This window comes from Ambystoma mexicanum, chromosome 8 (genome assembly GCF_040938575.1).
Source record: "Ambystoma mexicanum isolate Mex_15411 chromosome 8, UKY_AmexF1_1, whole genome shotgun sequence".
Taxonomy (NCBI): Eukaryota; Metazoa; Chordata; class Amphibia; order Caudata; family Ambystomatidae; genus Ambystoma; species Ambystoma mexicanum.
In genome coordinates this window covers 1,029,551,876-1,029,571,199 of record NC_090929.1, presented here as the reverse complement: position 1 = coordinate 1,029,571,199, position 19,324 = coordinate 1,029,551,876, and the positions used below count along the sequence as shown (strand labels likewise).

At 47.4% G+C, this 19,324-nt stretch overlaps 1 protein-coding gene across 2 annotated transcripts in view; it reads right to left on the bottom strand.

The window, feature by feature from the left end:
- SAMD8 (sterile alpha motif domain containing 8) overlaps positions 1 to 19,324 on the bottom strand; it is a 477,816-nt gene that overhangs the window by 403,851 nt on the left and 54,641 nt on the right. The gene's annotated exons all lie outside the window — the stretch shown is intronic.

The following is a 19,324-nucleotide window of genomic DNA, read 5'->3' as shown; positions in this document are numbered from 1 at the left end:
TAATGGGTAAAAAAAGCATTTGTGTATTCATCTGTGGTTGTCAGATGTGAGTGCATGTCTTTTGGCAAGAGGTGTCTGTATTAGTGGGTATATAAGAGTACAGTTTGACTGGTGGGTATAGGTGCGCATGTGAATACAAATGTAGTGTGAATATTCTGTGCGTGTGTGAATGATTGAGAGAACCTGTATGGGTGCATGCCTGCTGGTGTGAATGTGGATGAATATGTGTTTGCATAGAAGGTTGGGGCTTAAGGGAGTGTTGGTGCACTGAAATGTTTTATCAGGTGGCATAGCGGGGAAAGCAAATAAAATGAACATTCTTACATTGCAGTAGCATTTATGCATCAAATTAAAACATTATTTCTTATTATAAATTGCATTTTATACTGGGGTTAAGCGCAAAGCCAATATAAGTGTTCTTACGTGGCCAACCTGGAAAGGTTTTCTTACTATGGCATGGCATTTTGATCTGTGTTGAGAGGTCAAAGCCATCATGAAGTGTATCCATAATATGGGTGGTGTGGGCATTTGTAATTTGTTCTTCCAGCACGGACATGTTTTATTACTGTGGCATGCCATCTTAAACTGACGTTAAGGGCAAAGCCAACATGATGAGTGTTTTCTATGTGGCCTCGCCAGCCAACACGGTGCAGCCAGTCAGGACCTGTTTCAATTGCCAGTATGGACATGTTTCACTATAGTATCTTTACTGTTAATATGGTCAAAGCAAACACTAGTACATTCTTATGAGTAAATACTAGCATATATTGGTTTAACCTTCATGGACATGTATGGGTGCAGTCAGCATTAAATTACTTTTTTTACAATGGCAGAAAATTACATTGTAGTGGGAAAAGGCATCATGAAAATGTGTTCGGAAATGCTCCTGGGCACTGTTGGTGAATCTGCATCAAATTGATTTTTCACGACTTACCCTAGAAATCTGTTTGTAAACTTTCTATTTTTTTACCCAATTTTCTCTGAAAATGTGCTGCAAAAAAAGCACTGTTTAACCCATTATTTAAAAATAATTCTCATGGGCAAAACCCTCGGAACCCTTCTCATTTATTTAAGGCTCACTTGCTACGCTTGGTTGCTACCACGTATTTATGGTAAATTTTTATTCCCAGTCCCGCCCATTTATAAAATCCACCAGCCGTCGCTGGAAACAACACCAATTTTTCTACAAAATCCATAGCTCCACTACTATTTTTCTTCCACTTCGACCACTGATTCACACCATCGGTTGGCTTTCAGGTTGCATTTTCGCGTGGGCATGTAATGTACAGAGTTCTGTCGGGAGCCCCTGGACGAACAACAAGCTCTATTTGCAGTAAGAGGTGACTCTGGTTGAGGGTCAGGGTTCCTTTGCGAACCTTGCGAACACAATGCACATGGCATTGCCTCAGCAGGCGGGCTTTGTCAGGCTCGACCATCCTCCCCTATTGCTTGGTGCCCTGTTGCAGCATTGCAATAGTTCATGCAGGGTCGGTGCCCAGCAAGGCAAACTGCATGCTTTCCGATCCCAGTGTAATTTAAATGAGCGCAGGGCAAGGCAGGCCCATTGACTATTGACTGGTATAGCGCATGACCAACGAAGTTGGAGATCGAAAGGGGAACGGTAGTTTGATTTTGGAACACGGCCGGAATGGTCTTTGAATTGCCATGGGTTTATAAACTGGAGAGCAGGGGAAACTAGCGCTTTGTCTACAGCATAATTCGGTGTTCGGGAAGAGTCGACTCAGAATTCCCACTGGGTTCTTTGATTGAGATGGAGGTGGGTCACTCGTGCCATGCAGGACCGACAGCTCACTGCATTAGGCGCGTGTTCTGGTTCACTTTGCATGGACCGTGTTGTTCGAGTCCACGCTGGGCCAAATCCTTGTTTGAGCAAGCCAACATGGCAGCAACATGCCTTTTTGTGCGTTTCTTTATTAGAGATTAGTTCCGATTGGTGGGATGGTTGCACTGCTACCTTCGCAGCCACTGGGCCATCAATGCATGCGATTTGGTGTTAATTGGTGATATGTCGCATGGAGCATTGTTTGTGACCACCGTAAACGGGCAAAAAGGCTGAAACATGAGAAGCACGCTGGAGCTTCACGCTGCCACTCTACGAGCACTTCAGCTTCCAAAGGGCGATTCCTAATAGCAGAGCACGGGTCGAGCAGCAGCAAGGTCGCTGGTTCAAGGTACCCCTCAGGCTCATGAAAACGAAGTGGTAGATTGAGGAGTGCGGGAGGATAGCTCGGGGGCAACGCGTTCGCCCTGGTAGCAAGATGACACAGAACAGCACAGGTTGAAATCCCGGACCCGTGCTTAGAGACTCTTTTTGCAGGTAGAAAGTGTGTAACAAGGGAACAATTATAATCGTGGATATTAATTATAAGGAAATGTAGGGAGGGTAAAAACAGAACTTCTTCCAGGGCCTACAGAATGTATTTGGTACCTGGTTCCAAGAAACCTATCAGGCAGGTGAGAATGAAGTGGAAGACTAAGGTACAAATCAATATGTTCCCACAAGCTGCCAGGGCCATGGAGTATCGCAGGCATGGGATTGGACACGGACAGCGGCATCTTCTCTAGCAGGCGTGCGCCTCTTTTCAGCATTCGTTTGTTGGTCGAGATTTAGCTTGGTCTTTAAATCCAGATTTATATTTTGGGGAAAACGCTAAATTGTTAAATATTTGACCAGCGGTCAGTTTCAGGGAACTTTACCATACAAAAGGGCCTATTAAATAGCACTGCTCGACCAATATGAAAAACATTCTTCGAACTAGACGGGTCTCTTTTCAGTTTAGCTTGACCCTTAGATTATGGGGTGAAGTGCCTTGGCAGTGATCTTGACGACTACGCTTCTAGTCACGAGGTCGGGGTTACAAGACACAGTCAATGTTTCCCCCCCCCCCTGGCCCCCATTACCAATCTTCATCTAGACCAGAGGTATTCAAGCTGTTGGGCGGAAATGGGCAGGGGCGGCTCACATGGTCGGGCTGGAGCATGACACGGTCTCGGGCACCAATGAAAAAGTGGCCCAGTTGCAAATGGATATTCATTCCTTTAGTCACAGACGTTTTGAATAGTACCCAAGGGTTTTTTTTGTTGTTAAAAATCAGGTTGATTGTGTTAGGCCCAGTGGGGCCCAGGGACGGTATCTTTTTACTAGACATCGAACAGATGTCCAGTAAAAAATGTCATTACTGCCCCCCCCCCAGCACCAATCGCAAACTACTGGTTGGCTTTTCACCCATAATTTTTTTAAAGTATGCTCTAGAAAGCAACATTTTAACCCATTATTTTAAAAATAAAACGGGGGGAAAAACACACCGAATCCCCCTTGATTGGTTCTAGCTCCCTTGCTGCGCTTGGTCGCCATGTCATTTTTGGGGGAAATATTTATGCCCCTCCACTTAAAAAAAATTCCCCAGCCGCCACTGGCCCTCTGTGTTGGGAACTGGGAGGGGGACCCCAGGGACTGTGGTGGGAGCAGGATGGGCAGGAGCCATGGGATAGTGGTGGGAGCAGGATGGGGAGAGCTCAGGGTCTGTGATGGGGTGGGGTGGGGAGAGCCTAGGGACTGATGGGAGCAGGTGGGGGGGGGAGCTCAGGGACTATACTGGAGTAGGGTGCAGTGACAGTACGCAATATTTCATAGCCATTTGTACATACTGTCCATTTGGCATTTTGAGGGGTGGGGTGTATGGTGGGGGGGGGCTGGCCTGCCCAAATTTTGCTCAATGGAAGGGCCCAGGCCAAAGAAAAAGTTGGAAGCCACTGATCTAGACCCAACCTTTCTGGGGTTACACTTGACTTTCGAAACGGAAATGCAAGTCCGTCACTTTGTTCTGCGCAATGTGACCCCCCAACCCCCACTCTCCGCCTCCTTGTACTTCTCTGGCTCTTGGGAGTGCAAGTGGTGCCGAGGATGTGAGAGCATGGAGAACCTCCGAATGACAGCTTTGACCCTGGCAGAGCTGTCTTTAAGATTGAAAGTGGGGGCGTGTTGGATGGAATGGCATGGGGAATGTGTAGACTCAACATATTTCTGGGATTTTGTGGCATGAGCCAGCGATGACAAATGTACCATTTATTTTAGGGCGCTCCGATTGCGTTTTAGCTCCAGACACTGTCCCCTCTGTTCAACCGCATTTAAAGATTGGGGATTATGAAAACCATTTGGTTGGTGGATTTAGGACATACCGTTTCTTACACAGGGACATGTATGCAGGTTTTGTATGAGGCAGAGGGTGCTTCTGTGCTGTTCTGTGTTGCAGTTCCGGCGTGTGTTTCGTTTTGGTGGAAGTCTGCAGAGTATTTTATATTGTAAGACCGGCCAAAATGCATTGATCACAGCAGAGCGAGTGGGGAATTGCCCGAACACAGTAAATTAGGAATTGGCCGTGAATCCAACGCATTTAGAAAGTGAGGGCAGTCGGCGTGGCCAAAACTGGTTATGCATAGAGGGATACGGAAAGGTTGGTGGTTCAAGCCCAGCATGTCGGAGGGACCCAGGGTCTGCGAACAACCCGTAAATGCATATGGCGCTCAACAGGGTAGATTCGAGGCTACCCTGGGGTGTCCGACAGAGAGCCGGATTTCATGGCGCTGTGTCACAGATCAGGACATTGGGGTCAGTTTGTTAGTTGGCTTTCGATAATGCAAAGGCTGCTCTACAAGTGATAGTTTCACCAATTTCAATTCGCGCTTGCGAATGTCTGGTCGGCCGCGTATAGAATTGCATATTAAGGGGGCGACAGGCTCCTCACTTGTTATTAAAGAAGGTCATTAAATGGAGCGCGAATTTTACAGATGCAGTTTGGGTGAGGTTTTATGACCTTTTAGGAGGTGGGGTATGATATGTCATTTATAACGCGACTGTACACAAGTATTTCTAGGTGAGACAGGGGAGACGGGAAGGGGGACATGACAAACGATCTTACTAGGCCTTGCGTCATTCAGATCGTGCAAGGAGTGCAGATTGTAGAAGCCAAAGCAGTCACTGCAAGATCACAGAAATTAATTAGCCTACTCGACGGCTTGAGTACTTTAGAGGATTAGCAGAGGTTAAAAAGAAAGGCCACCAAGAGCTAGCGATGGCTGAGGTTCCTTATGGGATTATGTTGGATAATGGACGTTTTATGTTCCAAACAGCATCGGCCCAGATGGCAAGCGGTCAATGGCGGACGCACCATTCTGTGAGGTGTGCTGGTTTCGCACCATGTTCTTATGTGGTGTTAGTGGCTGCAAGCATGACCCGGCGATATTGGTGGAGATCGGTGGCAACTAGCCGCTTGTACTTCGGGCAATGGGAGCAGGACGGCTTTTTGAGCCAAGTGGAGTTTTTAAAAGGTAACCACCCGAAGGCATTCAATATTTTCAGTTGCATATTTTGAGAGAGCGGCTGGTTATGTGCAATGTATTGGGTGCGCCCTGCGTGGTAAGCAGGGTGCCTCCCGACTTTTGCTGCCAGGTGACAGTACTCCATTCACCGAGATATTGTTCAGCACAGAGAGTTTGGCTACGAAGAGGTGTTAAATAATGTCCACGTTAACCTTCTGGTTTAAAGAGATGCGATAGCTCAGTGGGTTGAGCGCTGGCGGCGGCGTTGTAGTTTTCTACCATTTGCCTGTTAAAGAGATTGCTTTAGCAGTCCTCTACACCAGCCACTTGCTGACGACATTAGTTACTGCTTCAGTGGCCATTTAGTGTTTTAGCTCCCAGCTGACTCGCCATCTCATATAATTGGTGGCTATTAACCCCTGGCCATTTTATGTCCCCATTGTAACAATGGATGCACCTCACAGGTGCCTTAGACTGTTTGCTTTATCCGAGGGGTGCCCCCAGCCAGCAACAGGCCCCCACACCTTCAGAGGGGGCCCGATAATATTACCCAATTGTGGAAAGCGGAAGTGTACCATAACATCGGGAAGCATGCTTAGTGCACACCAATGTTAAATTATACGATGCACCCATTGTATTGAAGGTACAGATTGCTGGTGGTTTATTGGATGTTTATAACGTACCTATACACAGGGCAGAGGTCACCTCTTTCAACTTTCAGGTACGTGGTGGTGGTGGTTTATTGGGTATTGATAATGTGCTTATACACAAGGCAAAGATCAAGGATTAAAAGTCACTTGGGTGTTGGAGAGGGCGGTAACTGAAGGTTGCAATTTTTAATCAAATTTCCCAATACAAATTCATGGTGGGAGGGCCCTACAGATAGATATTTTGTGGATCGCAAAAGCAGGGTTAAGGGGATAATTGCGGGGGGTCTTCGACACATTGACAGTACTACGCAGCACCACTCATCAGAACAGTTGGAAGAGTAAACTAGGCAGCCGGGCCATTTAGGACGTTGAGAGAAAGAAATTGTAGCACACACATGGTCCAGAGAAACAGGGACGCACTATGCACTGAACATAAATGGTTTACTTTAAACCCAGTTTGGTCAAGATAAACATGGGGGAATTAAGTACTAGGTACCATCACCAACGTCAACGAGAGAGAAGCAGTAGTGCTGAATGTTACACTCGAGGAATTGTTCACGCTGGCCATGTCAGCCCTAATTATCAGAGAAAAGGCACAAGACTAATGGGGATGTCAATTGGATCGGGATCATATAGGGCAGTGGTGGAGGTGAAGAAGCTGGTCGAGAAGGAGCAGGGAGCCCCTACTGAGCAAGCAAGTAATTGTAAACTGGTTTAGCACAGAGGAAATATAGCGCTTTACTGTTGGGGAATCACCTCCAATTTTGAGTGTCGGTTCTCGGGTATCACAGACAGTCCTTGATGGTTTGACATCAGAAACCTGTACAGAAGTTGCCATGCTTTGTCAACTCGCACATTTTGCAGGAAATTAACTGATATTAAATTAGGAGCCCAAAGCAATGATAGCTGAATTTAACAACAAAAAACATATTATACTGGCATTATTACAGCAGCAGAAGGGAATGCAACTCCATTTAAGAAAGGCTTCACCACCCTACTTCAAGAAATATATATATCACAATAAATGCCCAAGCACTCTAGACCGCTTTGGTGAAAACATATATATTTTATTTCTTCATTGCAATAATGAGCATCAGTGTTAAAAAATTCTTATTCAATTCTATGCAGACCAGGTAAAAAGCATGATGAGTACCTCACCGAGTGGAGTTCGCCACACGTTCCGCTCTATTTCAAGAGCTTCGTCAGGCTATTTGTAATCCATTTGGTTGCACTCCCGCTATTGTTTTTAAAAAGGTAACCAAGTGGGCGTTAACGCGTTACGCGAGTGCTCCGTCTCACTCTCTACATTGGATCATGTGATCACTACTGCCTTTCTGACCAAACACGTCATAGTCATGTGACTCTGAGTGAGCTGTGATCGAGATATCTCTAAAGCTCTTAAAGTCGTACGCAGAATAATATCCACCATCTTTGAAGGTCTAAGAGTTTACGTGATCTCCCAATAATTAAGGCTGGTGCCTATATATTTGGAAAGGACCTCTCGCACTTACGCAGTTAACACCCACTTGGTTAGTTACAATATAGATAACATTTCGCAGGAATATTCCACTAGTGTGATATCTATCGTTATGATAGGCTCGAGAGAACAGAATTACAATTTCCGTTCTCTCGCCTATACAGCTCCCCGGTGATTACCATTACATGCAGAAACAAAGGAATGCAGTCTAAGTTACCTTTCCACATACTATCATGCACCTAGTGGCACTGATATGTTAATATCCTGCACTGCCAAATTATACTAAGTTCTTAAATTGCTTCCTAATTGGTTCTTATAGCCATAATCGGAATGCTAGTGCTCATGCTTATGTAATAATTGATTCCAACAATAAGTGGAATCCACATGTGTATATTTCTTCTGAAAGTTAAATAGTTTATGCATGTTCAATTGTCCATGCATGAAACCGTGCACAATTGCATTTAAATAAAGTGCAATAAGTTTGTGCAAATTTGCATTTATATAAAGTGCCAGTACATTATTCATAATATCATATACAATGTAAAAACATAAGGTTTTGACTGTATGTTAAAAGTACATCTCATTCTCTAAAAAACAGGTACACAATATATGGAATTTTTAGGATACAGTTTAGATGTCCATATGTCAAGCCATATTTTCCTAATAATACATCAGAAAGAGAAGTCTAGTTCATAGTTATTTTTCAAATTGGCTCTGAGCAGATTTAAAAGAGATAATAGTAGCTTCATTATATATATATATATATATATATATATATATATATATATATATATATATATATATATATATATATATATATATATATGATACATTACTCACCGTAATCGTATTTCTGATGCTTGTATCTGCTTAGATTCACATGCTGGGCATAGGCCGACATCTAGTGGAAGCTGCAGAGTATTACAGTTTGTTTTTCGAAACTCGAAAATGGGCGTCGACACAGGCGTGCCAGTAATACTATCCCTAGTGTGACGTCCACTGTACCCAAGATCCCTCACGCGTCTAGGATCCTCAGATTGTATTTTTCTGACATGAGGAAGCATGAGGAGTAGCGTGAGTACAGATAATCCAAGCAGATAGCTAGAAAGGTAAGACTACAAGCAATCATGCGCCTTCTCTCGGAGGGGAGGAAGGGTGGGTCGCATGTGAATCGAAGCAGATACAAGCATCAGAAATACGATTACGGTGAGTAATGTATCCCTTCTGAGGCTTGTGGAATCTGCTTAGATCACATGCTGTGCATAGATTAGCGAGCAGTACCAGAAGAAGGAGGTGGGATGTGAGAAGGGTCATGAGCAAACAGGTGTCTTAGAACCGCTTGTCCCACTTGTGTATCTGTCTTGGAATGAGTGTCAATGCAGTAATGCTGAGTAAAAGTGTGAATAGAGCTCCAAGTAGCTGCTTTGCAAATGGTGTCGAGGGGAACATTTGCAATGAAAGCCAGAGTGGCCCCAATGCCTCTAGTAGAATGGGCCCTTGGCGTAAAAGGCAGAGTTTGATCAGAAAGAGAGTAACACAGCTGTATACAGTTGATAATCCACTTCGAGATAGCGCCTTTAGAGACGCGATCTCCCTCTCTGCCTGTAGCTACGGAGACAAACAGTTGATCTGTTTTCCTTAGCGGTCTGGTCTTGTTTACATAGTAGAGGACCGCCCTACGCACATCTAGGGTGTGTAGTTTCACCTCAGCCGAGCTTTGCGGGTTCTGGAAGAAAGCCGGAAGCTCGATGGACTGGTTTACATGGAATTTAGATATGAATTTAGGTGAGAACCTAGGGTGTGTGCGTAAAACCAGTTTGTCTTTGTGGATAGTAAAGAAAGGATCCTGCACTGACAGAGCCTGAATTTCACTGACCCTTCTTATAGAGGTTATGGCTACTAAGAAGGCCGTTTTATAAGTCAGGTGTTTGAGACTACTTTTATGCATGGGTTCGAAAGGGGGGCCCATGAGCTTAGCTAGCACCACATTGAGGTCCCATCCTGGCGGTGGGTTCGAAATAGGAGGGTGAAGTCTCTTTACTCCTTCCATGAAGGCTTTAACTACTGGTACTTTCCACCACGATACCTTGTTATGGGATGTGGTGTAAGCCGAGAGGGCTGCCAGGTGTACTTTCAGAGAGTTAAAAACCAAACCTGCGTCCAGCAGGTGGAGCATGTATGTTACAACGTTGGAAGGAGTGCAATCAACTGGGTTGATTTGTTTATTCTGGCACCAAATAACGAATCTCTTCCACTTGTCAAAGTAACAGTGCCTTGTGTTTGGTTTCCTGGATTCTTTTAGGATGTCCATACACCTCTGTGGTAAATTGAGATGGCCAAACTCTATGACTTCAGGAGCCATGCTGCCAGGTTCATTGAGTTGGGTTTTTGATGCACTGTTTGACCTTGTTGCTGGGACAGTAGGTTGTACCAGGCTGGGAGTTTGATGGGCTCGCACACCGCCATCCTGCGTAGGTGTGGAAACCATGGTTGTCTCGCCCACATGGGAGCAACTAGGATGAGCGTCATCGATTCCTTGTTCATCTTGTACACCACCTTCCTGATGAGAGGAGTTGTTGGAAAAGCGTACGCAAACATCCCTGACCAGTTCATCCACAGGGCTTTCCCTTGGGAGTCTGGCTGGGGGAACCTGGATGCAAATCCTGGGCATTGTTTGTTTTCGCTTGTGGCGAATAGGTCTATAGTGGGGAAACCCCACTGAGAGAAGAGATCTTCTACGATATCTCTGTGAAGGACCCATTCGTGTTCTTCTGGGAGGGAGTCTCTGCTTAGGGCATCCGCTAGGGAATTAGGCTCCCCCGGAACATGTTGTGATGACAGGAAGATGTTCCGTCTGAGTGCCCATATCCAGATTTTCTGGGCAAGCTTGGACAGATTTGGCGAACGAGTCCCTCCTTGTTTGTTCAGATAGAACATGGCTGTCGTGCTGTCCGTCCGGATCTGCACCGACAAGTTTAGCAGATGGGGCTCGAACGCCCGAAGCGCTCGGAATACTGCCAGAAGCTCCAGCAGGTTGATGTGGTTCTTGGCTACTGAGTGAGACCAGAGACCCTGAGCTGTGTGGTGGAGATGGTGAGCTCCCCACCCAGTCAGGCATGCATCTGTAGTCACCACTGCCTGTACTTCGGGATCGTAAAAGGGTTTTCCCCTTGCGAGATTCTCTCTTGTCCACCAGTGTAAGCTCTGTACGAGTGTTGGCGAAACGACCACTAGATCGTCCCACTGACCACTTGCCTGAGACCACTGTTTCGCCAACCATTCTTGCATGGGACGCATGCGCAGACGCGCGTGGGGGACCAGGTAAATGCATGACGCCATCATGCCCAGTAACCGCATTGCTTTGCGTACCGTTATTTGTTGACCTGACTGATAATGTGGAATCTGCAGTAGTATATTCCGAATTCTCTCTTTCGAAGGGAAGGTCAACCCTTTCTGAGTATCTAGGATTGCTCCTAGGAACTGTTTTGAGGTGCTTGGCACCAGACTTGACTTCTTCTCGTTGATAGAGAAGCCTAATTCGTGGAGGAGGTCGATAGTCCTCTGAATGTTTGACCTGCAAATTCCTGGGGTTTCCCCCGTTATGAGCCAGTCGTCCAGATAAGGGTACACTGGGATTGCCTCTCTGCGTAGGTGTGCAGCTGCCAACGCCAGTACCTTGGTGAATACCCTTGGTGCTGAAGCTATCCCGAAGGGCAGTACCTTGAATTGGTAGTGGCGACTGTCTACCTTGAAGCGCAAGTATTTTCTGTGGGCTGGAAGCATGGAAATATGAAAATAAGCATCTTTCATATCCAAGGTTGCCATGTAATCCCCCTTTTTTAGGAGGGGGATTACCTCTTGTAGCGTGGTCATACGGAATTTTTGGGGCTTGACATACTTGTTGGCAGGCCGTAAGTCCAATACTGGGCGCATTGTCAAATCTTTCTTTGGCACAAGGAAGTAAGTTGAATAGATACCCTTGTTTACCTGGTGTCCTGGGACGAGTTCTATCGCGTCCTTTTCTAGCAGAATGGCGATCTCCTCGAGAAGGATCTTCTGATGTTCTAAGGAGTGTATTCTTTGTCGTGGAGGGTGGTTCCGGGGGCGCTGCAGTAATTCTATACAATATCCTGTGGACACTGTTGACAGCACCCATCTGTCTGAGGTGATCCCTTCCCAAGCCTGGGTGAAGTTGGAAATGCGCCCCCCTACTGGGGTTGCGTGAGAAGGGACCCTGAACTGAGCGTCACTGCTTTGGTGGAGGCGTGCCACCTCCCTTGTTGGGGCTGCCTCTGCCTCTTCCACGACCTCTCTTGTTACCCCTGCCGTAACCTTGGGTAGACTGCTGGTTGTTGTTCCATTGTGTACCCTGTCCTTGGGCATAGTTGCCTCTTTGTGAATTTTGGCCGCGTGGGCGACGAAAATTACTGTTCCCCCTCTGGTTAGGGGGTTTGTTGGTAAGCTGGCCAAGGGATTTCAGAGTCTCGTACTCGTCCTTGGCATTCTTAAGTGCGTCTTCGACCGCTTTCCCAAACAATAGATCGGGTTCCACCGGCTTGTCTATTAATGAAGCCTGGGTTTCTGTCTTGAACCCCGACTGCCGTAACCACGCATGTCTCTTGATAACAGTACCTTCTGCTATCAATCTTCCTGCGTTGTCCGCGGCGTCGAAAGTTGCTTTTAATATGCAACCAGACACGGCTCTCCCTTCTGCCGAGATCCGAGCCAACTGGCCCTTTAACGGTTCAGGAGCAGAGGCTATGAGCGCTGCGACCTCTTCCCATTGATGGCAGTTGTAACTTGCCAACAGGGTGGTGGAGTTTGCGATCCTTGCTTGGTAGGCGGACGTTGAGGCTACCTTCCTGCCAAACCCGTACAGCCTTTTGCTCTCCTTGTCGGGAGGAGCTTCTGACGACGATAAGGGTGTCCCAGCCCTCTTCCGAGTGTTGGTAACCACTAGGGAGTCTGGTTTAAGATGTCCTCTTATATAAAGAGGGTCAGACTGGGCTGCCCGAAAAAGTTTTTCGACTCTGGGGTTGACGGCTCTGGTGAGGTTAGGATTCACCAGGGATGGATCTATTCTACGTTGGATGGATTTAAGGATAGGGATGGTCTGAGCGACCGGCCTCCTCTCTCCCATCATTCTGCGAAGTCCCTTTCCTCCTGTACACCGTGGGTGTCGATGTGAAAATGTTCTGCTGCGCGAGCGAGAACTTCATTAAGGAGGGGCTGGTTATCAACTGGCGAGTCGGTAACTGGGGCTTCGCTCTCTACCGGGGAATCTACTCTGTAAATTTCCTGCTCATCTTCTACCTCCTCCAGGTCCTCATCATCCGCATAGTATTCAGTCCCGGTTTGTTCCTCCATAATTGTAAACTCCTGGTCCCCTTCAGGGAAAGTCTGTCCTTGGTATCTGGGGTGTGGAGTAGAGTATGGAGTAGAGTAAGGCTGCACCTCGAAGGTTTCAGGTCTTTCGAACCGGGCCTTTTTACTTAGGGGGATAGGATCAGAGGAGCCTGAGGGTGTGGCCCCTTGAGGGTCATACGAAAGGAAATGTTCTGGGTTTTTGTCTTAAAAATCAGCTAAGGAAGACATCCTTGACATGACCCTGTCTATGTCTTCACTGGACCATTCTTTGGAACAGGGTATGACTTTAGTAGGCAACTTAGAGGACTTATCAAGGGTACCCTTGCTGGATGTTGATGTCCCAGTAGATTTATGTGTGTCTGTCTGCTTAGGGTGGAAGGATGGTCTTACAGGAGTGGAAGGCTGTGCTTTCCGCTGTTTCCCCCCCTCCCCGTGCGCGGAAAAATGTTTTCCCTGCCCCTTGGAGGCTCCAGAGACTTTCGACGCCTGGCGTCGAGGGTCGGGAGAGGTACCTTGTTTTGAGCGTGGGGCCTCGCTGGTGTTAACTGCGGCCTCGGTCTCCTGGAGCGCGGCCTGGGGGTGGAAGTCGTCTTCGTCTTCCGACGATCGAACTTCCGTTAATCTAGGGAGCGAGGCACTCTTGGCAAGAGTGGATGATTGCCTTGCGTCATGAGGCGATCTCGATCGAGAGCGCCCAGAGGACACCGAGTCGGACCGTTCTATCTGTGCCTCTTTCCGAGAAGTCGACGTCGTCGAGGTTTGGTTGGACTTAGTGTGCTTAGTGTGTGTAGGGTGTGTAGCGCTTGCGTCGCCGGGGGTCTTCCCCATAGCCGCCCTGCCGGACAACCTTCCGAGGTCGGGGACCTGCGCTCGGCAGTCTTTCGACGCCTTAATGCCCTCGCCGTCCGAAAGTACGGCGTCGCTGCCATCGCTGAAGGCGCCCTCCGCTGCCATGGCCGCCTGCCTGGCGTGGTGGGCCCAACGCTTTGTCGAACGGTCCTTAAGTGTCTTAGGCTTAAACCTACTACACGCTCTGCAGTTCGCTTCGGGGTGGTCCCTCGGCAAGCAGAGATTGCACGTGGCGTGCCTGTCGACCCAAGGGTATTTGCGGTTGCACTTGGGGCAGAATTGGAAAGGGGTACCCTCCATACGCACCTTGAGGCAGCGGGCTGGTAAGTGTAGGAAATATATAAGGTGTACCTATATACCAAGAGTGAAGAGTATGTACCACCCCCCACTCTCCCTACTTGCAGGGCCGAGGCCAGCGGCCTTCCGAGGCCCAGATCCGTCGTGCAGCAGCCGACGGCCGATGTCTTCTCCAGCCGTCGTCGAGTGTCGAGGGTCGACGTTGGGGTGGGGAAGGATGTCAATAAATAATTTTAAATTGCAATAATTAGCAAAAGTATGGCTAAGGCCAGGGGACTCCGCAAGATGCTTCCGACCAGTATGGCGGAAAAAAACAATCTGAGGATCCTAGACGCGTGAGGGATCTTGGGTACAGTGGACGTCACACTAGGGATAGTATTACTGGCACGCCTGTGTCGACGCCCATTTTCGAGTTTCGAAAAACAAACTGTAATACTCCGCAGCTTCCACTAGATGTCGGCCTATGCCCAGCATGTGATCTAAGCAGATTCCACAAGCCTCAGAAATATATATATATATATATATATATATATATATATATATATATATATATATATATATATATATATATATATATATATATATATATACGCATATGCAACGACTGAACTTCAGATGCCCTCACGAGGGGGTGAGGGCCAGGATTCCGTTCCTCTCCATATAGCAGCGTGCCCCCGTCCACGAAAACGTGGGCCCCTCAGAGTACGGAGCCAAATCGGTATAAGGTCAAAAATAGTCTGTCACGCCACTGTCTTTGAACGTTGGGCCCTCTGGCTAAGGAAACTATGTCTATGTTTTAAGCAGTGTAATTGGAAACACCTTCACGCCAGGGTGAGGGCCGGGGACTGGGGTCCGCACCAAAGTTCTTTACGCAGTCATAGTCCAGAGGACCTTTGCTAGGATCAATGTTGGCGTGAATGTAGTGCATGTTTAAAAGGCATTATGGACAACTAGTTTCCAGGCAGAGCGGCAACCGGGGGGGGGGGGAAATCACTGCTGCCAGTCACTGCTGCCGGTAACCAGCACAGAGTCGTGGCTGAATCACAGGTCGATCCCAGGGAACTGCGCAAGCCTACAGCTTAGAAAGAACGGCACCCAGGAGTACCAGACATAGGGAGAGCCCTTGCAAAGGGGAAGTGCAGGGGGCTTAGAAGACCTTCCAACTCCAACAACAAGGGCAGGGTTTGGGAAGGGGATGAGAAGGGGAATTAATCAAAGATTGGGGGTAACAAAAGAAATGGGGGGAAAAGGGAGCTGGAGAGAAGAGGAATGGAAAGAGAAAACAATTGAGTAATGTAAATCAGGGAGGGGAAAATTGGGAACAATGGGGGAAAGGAATGCAGTGGAATTGGGAAAGAAGTGGGTACTTAACAGATTTGAAGATTGGACAGAATTGGGGACTGGTGGGAATTAGGGAAATGTAACGTGAAGCATCAGGGATTGGAAAATGGGGGTGGGAATTGAGTATGGGAAGGAGAAATAAAAGGACCTTGGCAATGGATAGGTTGGGGGGGTGAGCAAAGTCAAAGGCTTGGGAGGGTGGGGACAAGGGGTGAATGAAGGACATGGTGAATGGAAAAAGGGGTTTGTAAATAATGGGTGGACGCCAAGAACCACGGCATGAACGAATCGGAGAAGGATCAGGATTAGGGAGGGGACAGAATTGGAGAAAGCAGAGGATTGGGGAATGAGAAGAGTTGGGCAACGAAAGGTTTGGGGTGTGAACAAAGATGGGGGAATGAAAGAATGGGGAAGGAGAAAGAACATGGAAAAGAAAACATTGGGGAAATGAAAGAAAAAGCTGGAAAATGAGCAAAAAGGGGAAAGAAAAGGAAAAGTAAAAGAAAAAGTAAAAAAGGACCATGGGTAGTGAGGGAAGTCCAGCGAGAGAAGGAACCACTCTACAGTGACCAGAAGGACCCCGATGGGGAGGGGAGAGACTAAGGAAGCCGCACCCAGCGCAGAATCCTGAGGTGTGGCAGAGAAACGGATCACCTGTAAAATAACTCCTGGCTCTGTGTTCAATAAACTTTGCTGCGGAAAAATCAACTTCCACTCAGCCAACTGGTCCTGCCTCTTTATTCAGGGGAACTATCCCGCACTATATGGGAAGGGGCGGAGTACGGGGAAAGTGAATGAGGCGTCAGGTATGACTCTCAGTGGTATGCTGGGAAGTGCCGCATGTGTGGGCTGTCAGCGCTATGTGCCTTGTAGGGTGGCCACCAGTATTTCTGCCGGACTTTACCATTTAAATGGGTTTTGTCCCCAAGTCACGCAGAGAACCCGAGCAGGAGTAAAAGTCACATTTTTCATCAGAAGCAGCATTAGCTGTCAAATGCCTTCCCACAAGGAAGCAAAGCAGTTGTGTGTGAGGTTCTTTGAGGCAACAATGCCTTACAATAAGAGGGATGGGTGTTAATGGGCAAGCACAGGGGTGCCTGCCCAAGGACTGGGTGGCGATTTGGTGGGTGGTAAATGGGAGGGGGAGCACAACGCTGCGAGGAATAAATGACAGCAGCGGGTTCTCTCAAACTGCTTTGCATTTCTTTTTCACTGCGAACGGTTTTAAATCCCAAATGAGAATTAACACAGTTGGAAAACCCAATTGCTGAGGATTGCATACCTTTGGTGGTTGCTACTGTAATCTTGCATTGAAGATGGGGAAAAAGAAGATGTACTCCTTCGTTTTGCGCCACATAACATTATATATAGTCACTTTAGTTTCTACTTTTTTGGGGGCCTTTTCAAGGCATTGCTATAAAACGAATTGTCATTTCAGCTCTTGAATCCCAAAGATATGTGTTCCAGTACTTACATTGCAAACCGGGTCCTATGCCTGGTTTAGCCACTTTAGCAATGTGTTTGATCCTGTGCAAAATCATGTAATCCCACAATTGCCTGATCTGCCAAAATTATAAGTCCCTAGAAGTGATTTATTGTAAAGCTTTTAACATTAAAATATTCCCCTCTAGTAGTTTACGAAACGTTATAGTTGTTACATATTATCTATAGTTGTATAATAGACAAAAAAAAATCAGGATGGAGAGATCCGACAGAAAACAGAAATTCTGTGTGTGTTTTTATTTTGCATCAACACAGAGATACGGGTGACTAGACAATTTATTTTACAGTTCTTTCGTTAAGCACGAAAGATAAGTGAAATATAAAGGTTGGTTGTGGATAGTGGTAACACAGATAGGTTTCGACCTCAGGATTATTGAGGTCAAAACTTCATTCGGATGCACATTTCCCACAGATGGAGGGGGTATAACAACCCTATAAGGCAGGGAAACATGCGCCCGAGACTTGCATTGGTCCAAGGCATAGTTTACACATAGTGCACACAACAATATTTACACATAACATACACGATGGGGGATGGTATAGTTGTGTCACAGGGATCGACACAGGGTGTGTTTCGGCCAAAAAAGGGGCTTAATTAACGCCTGTCTTTGTGCTGGCCTTCGTCAGGAGAGGAACCTGTGGCGGTGTTGTCCGTTGAATCTGTGGGTTAAGCAGAACTGTAAGGATCTCGGGTATTGATTGACTAAGTACTAAACGTATTCAATACAGGCAAAGTGGTGCCAAGACGATACATCATGAGGTGTATCTAGAGAACAGCTTACCTACTACTGTGGTAGCAGAAGGTTGCTGTTTTGGTAATCCTTGGAAAATGCAGGATTGCCGGTGCATAAATGGCACTTGGGGAGTCGGCTGTCGTTTTGTACAGGCCGACGTCTCTCCGGGTCCCGAGGGGCTGGAAAAGGCCAGGAATGGTCCCATATCTGAGAGGGGACAGAAGAAAGGGTACTGAATCCCAAACTGAGCGTGATGGACAGTATACTGTTGGTGATGGTGGTCCAAATGTGCTCATAGGTGCTGGAAAAAACACGCCTACTGGCTGTTGTGGAGGCCGTGTCCTAGAGTTATTAAGTGCACTATCAGCGCTGGTGTGTCCAGGATGGAACTCGGGTTGCTGAAGAACCTCCAGGTGGCAATGGTACTCGCGAGAGAGTAAAAAGCCTCAGGGCCACACTGCCGGCAAGAGCAGCGGCGGCCATAGGTGGTACACACAGCGTGTGCAAACGCAGTACTGGGCAATCGAGTGCTATTGTAAGCTACGTGACGGTGCCTGGGATAAAAAAGTAAGTGGGAGTGGAGAGAACATGAGGCATTAGTGTTGCGTCTAAAAAAGCCGAAGGCATGGAGCGAAAACACAAAGTGCTCCTAACGGTAACTTACCGCAGTGATCTCGCAGGTGCTTTGCTGGACGGGGACCTCTGAACGCCGTGATTGCTGTATGGACAGGCGGGGTGGCTGTGACTAAAAAGCTGTCCTTGGGCTGGCAAACAGCCAATCGGGAGGCACTGTGGCTCTGAGGCTGGACGCGGGAGCCAATCGTGTCGGTCTAGGCATGATGTCCAATGGAGTGGCCAAGAAGCCTGGCCACACAGGATGCTGGGCAATGTGGTCCCTATGGGCCAAGTCATGTTTAGGCACAGCGCTGTGTGCTCCAAGCGGTGAGGTGGGTCAACGTGTACCCGTCCGGTCTGGGCAGCATACTCGAATGATCAAGGAGACCCCCATGGGGTCAAGGGGATGTGGCGCCCCTCTCGTGTTGTTATTTTCAATAAAAGACATATTAGGACCTTTATCACAAACAAAACTGAGATAGAATCCACGCGGTCTCCACAGCTCTAGTGCACTTAATAGTGGGACCTGCTGTCAACAATTGGTGTTATTCAGATCCTGTCTGGCCATGGTCGTGTGGATGCAGGCATGTTGTTTACATAGTGCTAGCGCATGGGCATGACATGTTTATAGATGGTGGTGTGACCTACGGGGCACCTCGTATGGGTGGCTGTCTGCGTGGAGGCATGCTGGGGGTAATTGAGTCTCAGAAATGTTTCCATTCGATGGTTATGTTTAAGCCGTTCTGTACCGAGTCAAATTTGTGAACCCATTTTTGCACAAGTCTTGTCAGGGCCAAGTTGATGTCGCCTCCACGTTGTTGTGGCTGGAGTTGTTGAACCACCGTCCAGGAGAATTGTTCGTGTGTATGTTTATTCCTGATGAAATGTTCAACCAAAGGCTTGTCTTCTACTTGGTTCTTAATGCAGGACCTGTGCTCGTTGATCCTTTGTTTGATGGGTCTGATGGTTTTGCCTATGTATACCAAGTTACAGGGACACTGGCGTAGATGACGAATCTACTCTCGCAGTTCGTGTGGCTGTTTAATTTCCAGGTGAGATTGTTGTGGGTGAATGTTTTGCTGTTCATGGTGAATCGGCAGGCGACACATTGTCCACATTGTCCACAGCTAAAGTGTCCCACCACTGGTGGG